At 40.7% G+C, this 12500-nt stretch overlaps 2 non-coding genes across 2 annotated transcripts; both read left to right on the forward strand.

Annotated features, from left to right (window-relative positions):
* The first annotated feature begins 2091 nt into the window (after positions 1-2091).
* Positions 2092-2210, forward strand: LOC123687637. Its single transcript, XR_006749353.1, has one exon. It is a non-coding gene; the product is annotated as a 5S ribosomal RNA (ribosomal RNA).
* Positions 2211-5444: 3234 nt separating this feature from the next.
* LOC123687649 lies at positions 5445-5563 on the forward strand. The gene has a single exon (XR_006749364.1). It is a non-coding gene; the product is annotated as a 5S ribosomal RNA (ribosomal RNA).
* Positions 5564-12500: the final 6937 nt, after the last annotated feature.

Below are 12500 nucleotides of genomic sequence, written 5' to 3' on the forward strand. Positions count from 1 at the left end.
TTTATGAATATCCCCAGTCAGTAAGAACGTTATTTCGCCAATATATACCAACAATAAACCATATTCCAATAGCTGAACCAAAAATATAATTCCCGATCCAAACGTTCTGCATCGCCCAACGCGACCACCTTCCCTATATATGTCAGGAGAGCACAGGGTTCCCCTCCAGACAACACTTACGCTCTATCCCCGACTCTCGGTCGATCGATAGGCCAGGTCAGCGGTGTCTGTTTCGGCCGAAGCTCGGACTTTGGTCAAAATGTTCCGATACAAAATTTGAACCAAGATAGATACAGATATGATTCCTTCTTAAATATACGTTGATTATCGAACAGAATATGGTAAATATTTTGCGATGACCGAGGATTTCATGAATTTTTTTTTTTTTCGAAAAAATTTTCTGTTATCGGAATTTCCTCAAATTTCATTTGGTTGCCTACTAATGCATATTAAAAACGATAATCAACAATCAGAATCATTATTTATCATTTATTTCAATTTTTATAATGAAAAACGTTCACGTCCTTTCGCGCCTCTCGATCGTCGTTTACGTGATGCATCGGTCAGCCCTAGTTTACGTGGTGCATCGGTAAGATCGAGTTCACGTTCTGCATCGGTAAGATCCAGTTCACGTGGTGCATCGGTAAGATCGAGATTACGTGGTGCATCGGTAAGATCGAGTTTACGTGGTGCATCGGTAAGATCCAATTCACGTTCTGCATCGGTAAGATCCAGTTCACGTGGTGCATCGGTGAGATCGAGTTTACGTTCTGCATCGGTGTGATCTAGTTTACGTTGTGCATCGGTAAGATCGAGATTACGTGAAGCATCGGTATGATCGAGTTTACGTTCTGCATCGGTCTGGACTTAGAGATATATTTTCGACGTGAAAATGTTCCGATACAACTTTTGAACCAGGATAGTTAGAGAGATGATTTTTTCTGGGATGTACGTTGATTGGGGAATGGATTGTGGGAAATAACTTGCCATGACCGAGGTGTTCTCGAATTTTTTTTTTTTTTCGAAAAATATTTTCTGATTTTGGATTTTACTCAAATTTGATTTCGTTGCCTTCTAATGTGTTCTAAAAGAGTAAATCAGTAATCAGAATCGAAAAATATTTTTCGGATTTTTTTTTTTTTGAAAAAAAATTTTCTGATTTTGGAATTTCCTCAAATTTGATTTGGTTGCCTTCTAATGTGTTTTTAAAGCGTAAATCAGTAATCAGAATCAATATTCATTGTCGACTTTAATTTTTATAAGGAAAAATGTTCACGTCCTTAAACGCCTCCCCATCATTAGCCCGAGTCCAAGTCGATGTCAGTCCCGAGCGGACGGTGTCAGATACTACCTATCGCCCCGGTCTGGACTTGGCGAGGTATTTCGACGTGAAATGTTCCGATACAACTTTTGAACCAGGATAGTTAGAGAGATGATTTCTTCTATGTTGTACGTTGATTGTGGAATGGATTGTGGGAAATAACTTGCCATGACCCAGGTGTTCTTGAATTTTTTTTTTTTTCGAAAAAAATTTTCTGATCTTGAAATTTCCTCAAATCTGATTGCGTTGCCTTCTAATGTGTTCTAAAAGAGTAAATCAGTAATCAGAATCAATATTCATTGTCGACTTTAATTTTTATAAGGAAAAATGTTCACGTCCTTAAACGCCTCTCCATCGTTACCCCGACTCCAAGACGATGTTAGACCGGAGCGGACGGTGTCAAATGCGACCGATCTCCCCGGTCTGGACTTAGCGAGATATTCCGACGTGAAATGTTCCGATACAAAAATTTAACTGTGATAGTTAGAGAGATGGTTCCTTTTGTGATGTACGTTGATTGTGTAATAGAATATGGAAATAAACTTGAGATGACCGAGGTCTTCTGGGATTTTTTTTTTTTTTCGAAAAATATTTTTCGATTTCGGAAATCCCTCAAATTTCATTGAGATATGTCCTAATGTGTTCTTAAAGCTTAAATCAACAATCAGAATTAATATCCAAAAGTTATTTCATTTTTTATGAGGAAAAACGTTCACGTCCTTTCCGCTCCCAAAAAGTGAGATATCATAGAAAATATCGCAATATATGTTGTTTACGGCCATACCACGCTGAAATTGCCAGTTCTCGTCAGAACACTGAAGCCAAGCAGCGTCGGGCGCGGTTAGTACTTGGATGGGTGACCGCTTGGGAACACCGCGTGCTGTAAGCTTTTTTTTTACGTTCTGCATCGGTCTGCCGAGATAACGTGGTGCATCGGTATGATCGAGTTTACGTTCTGCATCGGTAAGATCGAGATTACGTGATGCATCGGTAAGATTGAGATTACGTGGTGCATCGGTAAGATCGAGATTACGTGGTGCATCGGTAAGATCGAGTTTACGTGGTGCATCGGTAAGATCCAATTCACGTTCTGCATCGGTAAGATCCAGTTCACGTGGTGCATCGGTGAGATTGAGATTACGTGGTGCATCGGTAAGATCGAGTTTACGTGGTGCATCGGTAAGATCCAATTCACGTTCTGCATCGGTAAGATCCAGTTCACGTGGTGCATCGGTAAGATTGAGATTACGTGGTGCATCGGTAAGATCGAGTTTACGTGGTGCATCGGTAAGATCCAATTCACGTTCTGCATCGGTAAGATCCAGTTCACGTGGTGCATCGGTAAGATGGAGATTACGTGGTGCATCGGTAAGATCGAGATTACGTGGTGCATCGGTAAGATCTACTTTACGTTCTGCATCGGTCTGCCCTTGTTTACGTGGTGCATCGGTAAGATCGAGATTACGTGAAGCATCGGTATGATCGAGTTTACGTTCTGCATCGGTCTGCCCGATATTACGTGGTGCATCGGTTCAGCCCTAGTTTACGTTGTGCATCGGTCTGGACTTAGAGATATATTTTCGACGTGAAAATGTTCCGATACAACTTTTGAACCAGGATAGTTAGAGAGATGATTTTTTCTGTGATGTACGTCGATTGGGGAATGGATTGTGGAAAATAACTTGCCATGACCGAGGTGTCCTCGAATTTTTTTTTTTTTCGAAAAAAATTTTCTGATTGTGGAATTTTCTCAAATTTGATTTGGTTGCCTCCTAATGTGTTCTAAAAGAGTAAATCAGTAATAGGAATCGAAAAATATTTTTCGGATTTTTTTTTTTTTCGAAAAAAATTTTCTGATCGTGGAATTTCCTCAAATTCGATTTGGTTGCCTTCTAATGTGTTTTTAAAGCGTAAATCAGTAATCAGAATCAATATTCATTGTCGACTTTAATTTTTATAAGGAAAAATGTTCACGTCCTTAAACGCCTCCCCATCATCAGCCCGAGTCCAAGTCGATGTCAGTCCCGAGCGGACGGTGTCAGATACTACCTATCGCCGAGGTCTGGACTTGGCGAGATATTACGACGTGAAATGTTCCGATACAACTTTTGAACCAGGATAGTTAGAGAGATGATTTCTTCTATGTTGTACGTTGATTGTGGAATGAAATACGGAAAATAACTCGCCATGACCGAGGTGATTACGATTTTTTTTTTTTTTTCGAAAAAAATTTTCTGATCGTGGAATTTTCTCAAATTTGATTTGGTTGCCTCCTTATATGTTCTAATAGCGATAATCAACAATCAGAATCAAAATCCATGATCGGGTTTGATTTTTATAAGGAAAAATGTTCACGTCCTTTTTTTCAACCCCGACTCATTGACGATGTTAGAACCGAGCCGGCGGTGTCAGATACGACCGATCGCCCCGGTCCCGATCGTCATTTACGTTGTGCATCGGTCTGCCCGAGATTACGTGGTGCATCGGTATGATCGAGTTTACGTGGTGCATCGGTAAGATCCAATTCACGTTCTGCATCGGTAAGATCCAGTTCACGTGGTGCATCGGTAAGATTGAGATTACGTGGTGCATCGGTAAGATCGAGTTTACGTGGTGCATCGGTAAGATCCAATTCACGTTCTGCATCGGTAAGATCCAGTTCACGTGGTGCATCGGTAAGATGGAGATTACGTGGTGCATCGGTAAGATCGAGATTACGTGGTGCATCGGTAAGATCTACTTTACGTTCTGCATCGGTCTGCCCTTGTTTACGTGGTGCATCGGTAAGATCGAGATTACGTGAAGCATCGGTATGATCGAGTTTACGTTCTGCATCGGTCTGCCCGATATTACGTGGTGCATCGGTTCAGCCCTAGTTTACGTTGTGCATCGGTCTGGACTTAGAGATATATTTTCGACGTGAAAATGTTCCGATACAACTTTTGAACCAGGATAGTTAGAGAGATGATTTTTTCTGTGATGTACGTCGATTGGGGAATGGATTGTGGAAAATAACTTGCCATGACCGAGGTGTCCTCGAATTTTTTTTTTTTTCGAAAAAAATTTTCTGATTGTGGAATTTTCTCAAATTTGATTTGGTTGCCTCCTAATGTGTTCTAAAAGAGTAAATCAGTAATAGGAATCGAAAAATATTTTTCGGATTTTTTTTTTTTTCGAAAAAAATTTTCTGATCGTGGAATTTCCTCAAATTCGATTTGGTTGCCTTCTAATGTGTTTTTAAAGCGTAAATCAGTAATCAGAATCAATATTCATTGTCGACTTTAATTTTTATAAGGAAAAATGTTCACGTCCTTAAACGCCTCCCCATCATCAGCCCGAGTCCAAGTCGATGTCAGTCCCGAGCGGACGGTGTCAGATACTACCTATCGCCGAGGTCTGGACTTGGCGAGGTATTTCGACGTGAAATGTTCCGATACAACTTTTGAACCAGGATAGTTAGAGAGATGATTTCTTCTATGTTGTACGTTGATTGTGGAATGGATTGTGGGAAATAACTTGCCATGACCCAGGTGTTCTTGAATTTTTTTTTTTTTCGAAAAAAATTTTCTGATCTTGAAATTTCCTCAAATCTGATTGCGTTGCCTTCTAATGTGTTCTAAAAGAGTAAATCAGTAATCAGAATCAATATTCATTGTCGACTTTAATTTTTATAAGGAAAAATGTTCACGTCCTTAAACGCCTCTCCATCGTTACCCCGACTCCAAGACGATGTTAGACCGGAGCGGACGGTGTCAGATGCGACCGATCTCCCCGGTCTGGACTTAGCGAGATATTCCGACGTGAAATGTTCCGATACAAAAATTTAACTGTGATAGTTAGAGAGATGGTTCCTTTTGTGATGTACGTTGATTGTGTAATAGAATATGGAAATAAACTTGAGATGACCGAGGTCTTCTGGGATTTTTTTTTTTTTTCGAAAAATATTTTTCGATTTCGGAAATCCCTCAAATTTCATTGAGATATGTCCTAATGTGTTCTTAAAGCTTAAATCAACAATCAGAATTAATATCCAAAAGTTATTTCATTTTTTATGAGGAAAAACGTTCACGTCCTTTCCGCTCCCAAAAAGTGAGATATCATAGAAAATATCGCAATATATGTTGTTTACGGCCATACCACGCTGAAATTGCCAGTTCTCGTCAGAACACTGAAGCCAAGCAGCGTCGGGCGCGGTTAGTACTTGGATGGGTGACCGCTTGGGAACACCGCGTGCTGTAAGCTTTTTTTTTACGTTCTGCATCGGTCTGCCGAGATAACGTGGTGCATCGGTATGATCGAGTTTACGTTCTGCATCGGTAAGATCGAGATTACGTGATGCATCGGTAAGATTGAGATTACGTGGTGCATCGGTAAGATCGAGATTACGTGGTGCATCGGTAAGATCGAGTTTACGTGGTGCATCGGTAAGATCCAATTCACGTTCTGCATCGGTAAGATCCAGTTCACGTGGTGCATCGGTGAGATCGAGATTACGTGGTGCATCGGTAAGATCGAGTTTACGTGGTGCATCGGTAAGATCCAATTCACGTTCTGCATCGGTAAGATCCAGTTCACGTGGTGCATCGGTAAGATTGAGATTACGTGGTGCATCGGTAAGATCGAGTTTACGTGGTGCATCGGTAAGATCCAATTCACGTTCTGCATCGGTAAGATCCAGTTCACGTGGTGCATCGGTAAGATGGAGATTACGTGGTGCATCGGTAAGATCGAGATTACGTGGTGCATCGGTAAGATCTACTTTACGTTCTGCATCGGTCTGCCCTTGTTTACGTGGTGCATCGGTAAGATCGAGATTACGTGAAGCATCGGTATGATCGAGTTTACGTTCTGCATCGGTCTGCCCGATATTACGTGGTGCATCGGTTCAGCCCTAGTTTACGTTGTGCATCGGTCTGGACTTAGAGATATATTTTCGACGTGAAAATGTTCCGATACAACTTTTGAACCAGGATAGTTAGAGAGATGATTTTTTCTGTGATGTACGTCGATTGGGGAATGGATTGTGGAAAATAACTTGCCATGACCGAGGTGTCCTCGAATTTTTTTTTTTTTCGAAAAAAATTTTCTGATTGTGGAATTTTCTCAAATTTGATTTGGTTGCCTCCTAATGTGTTCTAAAAGAGTAAATCAGTAATAGGAATCGAAAAATATTTTTCGGATTTTTTTTTTTTTCGAAAAAAATTTTCTGATCGTGGAATTTCCTCAAATTCGATTTGGTTGCCTTCTAATGTGTTTTTAAAGCGTAAATCAGTAATCAGAATCAATATTCATTGTAGACTTTAATTTTTATAAGGAAAAATGTTCACGTCCTTAAACGCCTCCCCATCATCAGCCCGAGTCCAAGTCGATGTCAGTCCCGAGCGGACGGTGTCAGATACTACCTATCGCCGAGGTCTGGACTTGGCGAGATATTACGACGTGAAATGTTCCGATACAACTTTTGAACCAGGATAGTTAGAGAGATGATTTCTTCTATGTTGTACGTTGATTGTGGAATGAAATACGGAAAATAACTCGCCATGACCGAGGTGATTACGATTTTTTTTTTTTTTTCGAAAAAAATTTTCTGATCGTGGAATTTTCTCAAATTTGATTTGGTTGCCTCCTTATATGTTCTAATAGCGATAATCAACAATCAGAATCAAAATCCATGATCGGGTTTGATTTTTATAAGGAAAAATGTTCACGTCCTTTTTTTCAACCCCGACTCATTGACGATGTTAGAACCGAGCCGGCGGTGTCAGATACGACCGATCGCCCCGGTCCCGATCGTCATTTACGTTGTGCATCGGTCTGCCCGAGATTACGTGGTGCATCGGTATGATCGAGTTTACGTGGTGCATCGGTAAGATCCAATTCACGTTCTGCATCGGTAAGATCCAGTTCACGTGGTGCATCGGTAAGATTGAGATTACGTGGTGCATCGGTAAGATCGAGTTTACGTGGTGCATCGGTAAGATCCAATTCACGTTCTGCATCGGTAAGATCCAGTTCACGTGGTGCATCGGTAAGATGGAGATTACGTGGTGCATCGGTAAGATCGAGATTACGTGGTGCATCGGTAAGATCTACTTTACGTTCTGCATCGGTCTGCCCTTGTTTACGTGGTGCATCGGTAAGATCGAGATTACGTGAAGCATCGGTATGATCGAGTTTACGTTCTGCATCGGTCTGCCCGATATTACGTGGTGCATCGGTTCAGCCCTAGTTTACGTTGTGCATCGGTCTGGACTTAGAGATATATTTTCGACGTGAAAATGTTCCGATACAACTTTTGAACCAGGATAGTTAGAGAGATGATTTTTTCTGTGATGTACGTCGATTGGGGAATGGATTGTGGAAAATAACTTGCCATGACCGAGGTGTCCTCGAATTTTTTTTTTTTTCGAAAAAAATTTTCTGATTGTGGAATTTTCTCAAATTTGATTTGGTTGCCTCCTAATGTGTTCTAAAAGAGTAAATCAGTAATAGGAATCGAAAAATATTTTTCGGATTTTTTTTTTTTTCGAAAAAAATTTTCTGATCGTGGAATTTCCTCAAATTCGATTTGGTTGCCTTCTAATGTGTTTTTAAAGCGTAAATCAGTAATCAGAATCAATATTCATTGTCGACTTTAATTTTTATAAGGAAAAATGTTCACGTCCTTAAACGCCTCCCCATCATCAGCCCGAGTCCAAGTCGATGTCAGTCCCGAGCGGACGGTGTCAGATACTACCTATCGCCGAGGTCTGGACTTGGCGAGATATTACGACGTGAAATGTTCCGATACAACTTTTGAACCAGGATAGTTAGAGAGATGATTTCTTCTATGTTGTACGTTGATTGTGGAATGAAATACGGAAAATAACTCGCCATGACCGAGGTGATTACGATTTTTTTTTTTTTTTCGAAAAAAATTTTCTGATCGTGGAATTTTCTCAAATTTGATTTGGTTGCCTCCTTATATGTTCTAATAGCGATAATCAACAATCAGAATCAAAATCCATGATCGGGTTTGATTTTTATAAGGAAAAATGTTCACGTCCTTTTTTTCAACCCCGACTCATTGACGATGTTAGAACCGAGCCGGCGGTGTCAGATACGACCGATCGCCCCGGTCCCGATCGTCATTTACGTTGTGCATCGGTCTGCCCGAGATTACGTGGTGCATCGGTATGATCGAGTTTACGTGGTGCATCGGTAAGATCCAATTCACGTTCTGCATCGGTAAGATCCAGTTCACGTGGTGCATCGGTAAGATGGAGATTACGTGGTGCATCGGTAAGATCGAGATTACGTGGTGCATCGGTAAGATCTACTTTACGTTCTGCATCGGTCTGCCCTTGTTTACGTGGTGCATCGGTAAGATCGAGATTACGTGAAGCATCGGTATGATCGAGTTTACGTTCTGCATCGGTCTGCCCGATATTACGTGGTGCATCGGTTCAGCCCTAGTTTACGTTGTGCATCGGTCTGGACTTAGAGATATATTTTCGACGTGAAAATGTTCCGATACAACTTTTGAACCAGGATAGTTAGAGAGATGATTTTTTCTGTGATGTACGTCGATTGGGGAATGGATTGTGGAAAATAACTTGCCATGACCGAGGTGTCCTCGAATTTTTTTTTTTTTCGAAAAAAATTTTCTGATTGTGGAATTTTCTCAAATTTGATTTGGTTGCCTCCTAATGTGTTCTAAAAGAGTAAATCAGTAATAGGAATCGAAAAATATTTTTCGGATTTTTTTTTTTTTCGAAAAAAATTTTCTGATCGTGGAATTTCCTCAAATTCGATTTGGTTGCCTTCTAATGTGTTTTTAAAGCGTAAATCAGTAATCAGAATCAATATTCATTGTCGACTTTAATTTTTATAAGGAAAAATGTTCACGTCCTTAAACGCCTCCCCATCATCAGCCCGAGTCCAAGTCGATGTCAGTCCCGAGCGGACGGTGTCAGATACTACCTATCGCCGAGGTCTGGACTTGGCGAGATATTACGACGTGAAATGTTCCGATACAACTTTTGAACCAGGATAGTTAGAGAGATGATTTCTTCTATGTTGTACGTTGATTGTGGAATGAAATACGGAAAATAACTCGCCATGACCGAGGTGATTACGATTTTTTTTTTTTTTTCGAAAAAAATTTTCTGATCGTGGAATTTTCTCAAATTTGATTTGGTTGCCTCCTTATATGTTCTAATAGCGATAATCAACAATCAGAATCAAAATCCATGATCGGGTTTGATTTTTATAAGGAAAAATGTTCACGTCCTTTTTTTCAACCCCGACTCATTGACGATGTTAGAACCGAGCCGGCGGTGTCAGATACGACCGATCGCCCCGGTCCCGATCGTCATTCACGTTGTGCATCGGTCTGCCCGAGATTACGTGGTGCATCGGTATGATCGAGTTTACGTGGTGCATCGGTAAGATCCAATTCACGTTCTGCATCGGTAAGATCCAGTTCACGTGGTGCATCGGTAAGATGGAGATTACGTGGTGCATCGGTAAGATCGAGATTACGGGGTGCATCGGTAAGATCTACTTTACGTTCTGCATCGGTCTGCCCTTGTTTACGTGGTGCATCGGTAAGATCGAGATTACGTGAAGCATCGGTATGATCGAGTTTACGTTCTGCATCGGTCTGCCCGATATTACGTGGTGCATCGGTTCAGCCCTAGTTTACGTTGTGCATCGGTCTGGACTTAGAGATATATTTTCGACGTGAAAATGTTCCGATACAACTTTTGAACCAGGATAGTTAGAGAGATGATTTTTTCTGTGATGTACGTCGATTGGGGAATGGATTGTGGAAAATAACTTGCCATGACCGAGGTGTCCTCGAATTTTTTTTTTTTTCGAAAAAAATTTTCTGATTGTGGAATTTTCTCAAATTTGATTTGGTTGCCTCCTAATGTGTTCTAAAAGAGTAAATCAGTAATAGGAATCGAAAAATATTTTTCGGATTTTTTTTTTTTTCGAAAAAAATTTTCTGATCGTGGAATTTCCTCAAATTCGATTTGGTTGCCTTCTAATGTGTTTTTAAAGCGTAAATCAGTAATCAGAATCAATATTCATTGTCGACTTTAATTTTTATAAGGAAAAATGTTCACGTCCTTAAACGCCTCCCCATCATCAGCCCGAGTCCAAGTCGATGTCAGTCCCGAGCGGACGGTGTCAGATACTACCTATCGCCGAGGTCTGGACTTGGCGAGATATTACGACGTGAAATGTTCCGATACAACTTTTGAACCAGGATAGTTAGAGAGATGATTTCTTCTATGTTGTACGTTGATTGTGGAATGAAATACGGAAAATAACTCGCCATGACCGAGGTGATTACGATTTTTTTTTTTTTTCGAAAAAAATTTTCTGATCGTGGAATTTTCTCAAATTTGATTTGGTTGCCTCCTTATATGTTCTAATAGCGATAATCAACAATCAGAATCAAAATCCATGATCGGGTTTGATTTTTATAAGGAAAAATGTTCACGTCCTTTTTTTCAACCCCGACTCATTGACGATGTTAGAACCGAGCCGGCGGTGTCAGATACGACCGATCGCCCCGGTCCCGATCGTCATTTACGTTGTGCATCGGTCTGCCCGAGATTACGTGGTGCATCGGTCTGGACTTAGAGATATATTTTCGACGTGAAAATGTTCCGATACAACTTTTGAACCAGGATAGTTAGAGAGATGATTTTTTCTGTGATGTACGTCGATTGGGGAATGGATTGTGGAAAATAACTTGCCATGACCGAGGTGTCCTCGAATTTTTTTTTTTTTTTCGAAAAAAATTTTCTGATCGTGGAATTTTCTCAAATTTGATTTGGTTGCCTCCTAATGTGTTCTAATAGCGATAATCAACAATCAGAATCAAAATCCATGGTCGGGTTTGGTTTTTATAAGGAATAATGTTCACGTCCTTTTTCGCCTATGTTCTTTTTCGACGTGAAATGTTCCGATACAACTTTTGAACCAGGATAGTTAGAGAGATGATTTTTTCTGGGATGTATGTTGATTGACGTACGAAACTTGGAAAAAAATAGAAAAGACCGAGGTACTCTAGAAAAAAAAATTTATTGAAAATATTTTTTTGATTTCGGAATTAATTCGAAATTCATTCAGATGTCTTCTATCAATATCGCGAAAGAAAAATCAATAATCAGAATCGATATTCATCTAAGATTATTTCCTTCTGGATTGTGTTAACATTCGGTACGATCTTGTCTACGTGATGCATCGGTTTGTTTCTCGGCTCTTGTGAGCAAGTTGGACACTCGAGACGGCCTCCATCGATCGGATTAGGCGGGCTTTAATGTTAACGTGCTGCATCGGTGTGATCTTGTTTACGTCATGCATCGGTATAGCTTTAAATCGCGCCGTAAAGTCGTTCACGTCATGCATCGGTATCTTAAATCGCGCCGTAAAGTCGTTCACGTCATGCATCGGTATCTTAAATCGCGCCGTAAAGTCGTTCACGTCATGCATCGGTATCTTAAATCGAGCCGAAAAGTCGTTCACGTCATGCATCGGTATGGCTTTAAATCGCGCCCTAGGGTCGTTCACGTCATGCATCGGTGGCACAAAAAAAAGACGCCGATGCATGACGTGAGCCGACTTTTCGGCTCGATTTAAGATACCGATGCATGACGTGAACGACTTTACGGCGCGATTTAAGATACCGATGCATGACGTGAACCGACTTTTCGGCATGAAGTCAGCTAAAATTATCGTGTGCATCTTGGGTCGGTCCACGTACCGTAGATCAGAGAGGGACGACGTACATACATCGGATACATTTGTATCCAACAAGTTACGATCGTCGTCTGATCCAGCGGTAATCGGACCTACTCTCGTGAATTTATTTTGCCCCTTGAATAATTTTGTACCGATGCACGACGTGAAGTCGACTTTTCGGCATGGTTTAAGCTAAAATTATCGTGTGCATCTTGGGTAGGCCCACTTACTACAGATCTGAGACGGACGACGTACATACATCGGATACATTCGTATCCAACAAGTTACAATCGTCGTCTGATCCAGCGGTAATCGGACCTACTCTCGTGAATTTATTTTGCCCCTTGAATAACTTTGTACCGATGCACGACGTGAAGTCGACTTTCCGGCATGGTTTAAGCTAAAATTATCGTGTGCATCTTTCATTTTACTCATCACA

The sequence above is a fragment of the Harmonia axyridis genome, chromosome X (assembly GCF_914767665.1).
Source record: "Harmonia axyridis chromosome X, icHarAxyr1.1, whole genome shotgun sequence".
Classification (NCBI taxonomy): domain Eukaryota; kingdom Metazoa; phylum Arthropoda; class Insecta; order Coleoptera; family Coccinellidae; genus Harmonia; species Harmonia axyridis.